Source organism: Berghia stephanieae, chromosome 12 (assembly GCF_034508935.2).
Source record: "Berghia stephanieae isolate SIO BIC M18660-M18661 chromosome 12, UCSD_Bste_1.3, whole genome shotgun sequence".
In the NCBI taxonomy this organism is placed as follows: domain Eukaryota; kingdom Metazoa; phylum Mollusca; class Gastropoda; order Nudibranchia; family Aeolidiidae; genus Berghia; species Berghia stephanieae.
Window position 1 is genome coordinate 10,371,081 of NC_088371.1, and position 4,984 is coordinate 10,376,064.

The window sequence follows — 4,984 nt, forward strand, 5'->3', positions numbered from 1 at the left end:
TCAATAAAGGTGCTCAAATCACTTTATAAGGGTCTTTGGCCAACATAAAAACATGTTAGACGAGACATGACTGTTAAGCGATATTGCAATTGTTTCCCGACAGAGACGACGCTGTAAACAGCGAGGTACTCATTTTAATAGTGAACAAGGTGAGAGAATGCGAGTAAAGAGCCTTTTCCAAGGACTCAATTATGCGCCACTCAGAGCGGGACTCGAATCCAGTACCGTCCGATCCAAAGGCGAGTGTCATTTCACAAGATCACATGCATAGCCGCACAAAAAAGTGATGAGAGAATAGATTCATATATATTGAAGGAGGAGAGAGCGGATGGAGTGAGTAAAGTTCTTGGATATTTATAAAAGGAACCAAATTGACGTCACTCATCTCATTGTTATTGTTTTTAGACACCCATTTTTATGATTAGTTCTCATTAAAATATATCAGACTATAACGTTCAAGGTTCCATGTAGATCTTTGGGCTGGAGTGATATTTCTGGCTGGCGGACTTTGTGAGTATTTTAATTTAACACAGAGCATCAATAGAAGGAATGAATTTGACGTTAGTCAACCCGTTGTTATTGCTTTTAGACAGCATTTTATAATTAACTTATCACTAAGTTATATCAATCAGACAATGAACGTTCGCGTTTGCAGTTTTGTGTGTTAATATGTTATACCCCGATGGAGATGTCGTGAGTATTTTTCCAATACGCATAACATCCATACATTTACAATCCGATTTAAGTTTAAAAGCAACGTAGACCACGGAAATTTTTCCATTTTGTGGACAATAAAGATTTGTTATTTATCGTGATTATTATTATTATTATTATTATTTATTATTATTATTATTATTATTATTATTATTATTATTATTATTATTATTATTATTATTATTATTATTATTATTATTATTATTATTATTATTAATAATATTATTATATTATTATTATTATTATTATTATTATTATTATTATTATTATTATTATTATTATTATTATTATTATTATTTATAAAACAAATCGACAGTGTTCCCGTGGCAGGTTAAACGGGTACTCCTCGGGACGACTCGCATTCGCACCCCCCCCCCCCAACCACCACCGCCACCCCACACACGCACACAGCTCTTTTTTTTTTTTAGGGGGGAGTTGGGGGGGGGGGGGGGCGCGTTGTTTGTAGATTATAATTCAGGTTACAATGCCCACCCCTGTCATCACGTAGTCAAAGGCTTTTTGGCATCTGCCAATCTCAAATGTCTGTGTCAAGGTCGGCCGTCATGTCGCGACAACGGGTGAGGAGGAAAAAAAAAATTTAAAAATAACTGGCATATTATTATATCATTACATTGAAAATCATGAAAACTATTTTTTATTTTGTATGAACGAAACTTTTGCCATCTACCTCTTCCTGGCGCAACATTTATAAAAATATTATTTAAAAAAATAATAACACAGCATTTATTTGGCGCAATATCCACGTGCTCAAATCGCTTTACAAGGGGTCCCAAGGCAACAGCAATATTAAACTTGAAAGACAAGACATGACGCCTGTCAGGCGATGGGACATTTTTTTCCCAACAAAGACAACGAACGGTCATGTACTCATTTCACACCTGAGTACGGTGAGAGAATGTGAGTTAAGAGCATTTTCCAAGGACTCAACTCTGCACCACTCAGAGCGGGTCTCGAAACCTAAACCTTCCGATCCGATAGCGAGAGTCATACCACTTGATCCATCACAAAACAGGGAGGGGCTCTGTTCTGTCGGCCAAATAGCCTCAATATTAATTAAAATTTATTTCTAATTTCATCAATTTTTGGAGTAAAAACATAGTTCTTGGTATCAAACCTATTGTAAATTCGACGCTGATCATGAATCTGACGTCAAAACAGCGAAAATCCGAAAAAAATTGTCCAATTTTTTATACTGCCACGCCCCCGATCGCCGATCGCCTCGAAAAATATTAAGCAAAGCGGGCTTTGCGAGCGATGGACCGTACCTAGGTTTATCGGCCAGGTATTTGGCCACACACATTGCGTTTTCACCCCGGTTTGCCTGATCGTGGTTCGAACGCCTATCAAAACCGTGCGTGTATGGAGCCTTTTAGATAGGGAAATTTAGATAGTAATCGTTGCTATCTACGTATTCGCTGCCTGTGATTAATAATATATAATAATATAATATAATATATAATAATAATAATATAATAATAATAATAATAATAATAAATAATAAATATAATAATAATAATAATAATAATAATATAATATAATAATAATAATAATAATAATACTTTATTGCATCCCAAAAAGGAAATTTTTTGTACAGACGTGTTATAATTTACACATAAGATAAAAATACAATGGAAATAGGATGTATATATATAAAAAAGGAGCAGCTCTATAACCAGAGCTGCGCTTTATAATATGAATAATTTCAACACTGTAAAATAGTTAAAACTGTCACTATAAATTGAAAATTGAAAAGATTGCAAAACAAATAAATTAATAAATTAATATTTATATTTTTAAAAAGTAAAAATGAGAAATAATTATATAAAATGATTATTGCTTGTTGTTATAAAGCCTAATACTGGACGGCAGAAACGATTTTCGGTGTCTCTCTGTTTTGGTTGAAATAGAGAAAGGGCGACCACTTCTTTCTGACATAATAACTGATGGTCTTAGTGGATGATACTGGTCATTTAATATTTTAGTTATTTTATTTATACAAAATTTCTCGTATAAAAGATCTACATCGTCAACATCATTTATATAGCGTTTAATGGATTTTTTAATATTTGAATTTATTTTGTTCCTTTCCACTGCTAAGCAATTGCCTCCCCAAGCTGTTATACAAAATGACAAAACACTTTCAATTACTGCTCTATAAAATAATGTGCAGAGGGTTTTATCTATTCTAAACTGAGAGAGTTTTGATAAAAAATATGTACGTCTGCACATCTTATGCCTAATTATTTTCAAGTGTTCATCCCACTTGAGCCTGTCATCAATCGTTACCCCAAGGTATTTGTAGTGAGGAACTCGCTGGACGAATTGGTCCTTTAATTTTAACGGTTCTATCGGTTCCTTCACTCTCCTAAAGTCAATCACTAGCTCCTTTGTCTTGCTTATGTTAAGCTCTAGGTGGTGGGCATCACACCAAGACACAAATCTATCAATTTCTTGCCTATAAGCCACTTCGTTGCCATTTGTTATGAGGCCTTGAAGAGCGGTGTCATCTGCAAACTTTATTAAAGGTACACTCAGGTTTTGACTTCTACAGTCATTCGTGTATATTGTGAATAATACAGGGGACAATACACAACCTTGAGGAGCACCAGTATTTGTAGTTATACAGGAAGATTTGTTTTGTCCTAATTGAACATATTGTGCTCTCTCCGTAAGAAATTCGAGCACCCAAGCAATTATATACTTGTTTAAATTCAGACTAGTCAATTTTTGAACAACCAACTGAGGTTGCATTGTATTGAACGCTGAAGAAAAATCTGCAAAAAGCAATCTGCAATAGCTCCTAGCGTGATCTAGATGCCTGTAGATGTTGTTTGTAAACAGCAAAATGGCATCCTCTACGCCACGTCCTGGTTTGTAAGCAAATTGATGACTATCACTCAATGGCATAAACTGATTCCTAATTTTAACAAGAACAAGTTTTTCTAAAGATTTCATGACTATTGAAGTCAATGCAACAGGTCTGAGATCGTTCATAGTTTCAAGTTTTTCTTTTTTTGGAACAGGAATAATTTTTGAAGTTTTCCAAATTTCAGGGATCGAAACGCATTGGAGGGACCAGTTAAAAATATGTGTATAAATGGGGGAAAGCTGATGGGCACATTCTTTTAATAATTTTCCTTTCAATCCATCCGGCCCAGCAGCCTTCCTCTCGTTTAGTTTCGAAAATACGAATCTCGTTTCCTCTTCACTGACCTCAATAGCCATTTCATCTTCCAAAGCCCTGTCTAATTTATGTTTTTCATTTTCAATATCAAATTTGTTTGCTGTGTCGAAACGTGAATAAAATTTATTTAAAGTTTCAATTTCGATATCCTCTGATATAATCGTGGGCTTTGGATTATAGTTAACAGCAGTTTTAAGCCCCGCCACGTGTCCCGTATATCCCCAGAAGAAAGCATTTTTCAATTTTATTTTTGTACTTGTCTCTACAACTAGATATTACCCTCTTTATCTCTTTTTGTTTTGTTTTCAGATCTTTTTTGTGTCCACAAGTAAAGAGAGTTTTCTTTTGGTTCAATAAAAGTTTTAGATCTTTTGTTATCCAAGGCTTGTTGTTAGGATAATATTTTATTTCTTTTTTACTGGACACTAGCTGTTCACAGAATTTTAAATACTCACTCACACAGTCATTCAGCTCATCCACACTATCACATGATTCGATAAAAACATTCCAGTCAGTGCATTCAAAACAACCACGCAAATCTTCACACACACTTCCGTTCCAGATCTGTACACTTTTCTTTACTGGTTTTACACGTTTAAAAACAGGGCGGTAGGTGGGGAGTAGCAAGAGCATGCAGTGGTCAGATAAACCTAATGGGGCACGGGGTAAACATTTATAACTATTTTTAATATTACACAGGAATAAATCTAATGTTTTTTTGTCCCTTGTCTCGCAGTCCACGTATTGATGAAGTCCCGGGAGAGTAAAATCGTTACATTGGTTAAAATCGCCAGTGACCATCAATACGGCATCGGGTGACTTAATTTGAATGTCCTGTATTTCTTTCCTCAAAATATTTTTCGCTGTGTTGTTGTCTGATGATGGTGGAATGTAGACGTTGATGATGATGACATGAGTAAATTCCCGGGGTAGATAATAAGGTCGTGACGAAACAGTAATAAATTCAATATAGTCGTCACAATACATTTTCTTTATATGACAGTTATTGGGGTGGCACCATTTGTTGTTAATATATGTGCACACCCCACCCCCAGTTCGTTTATT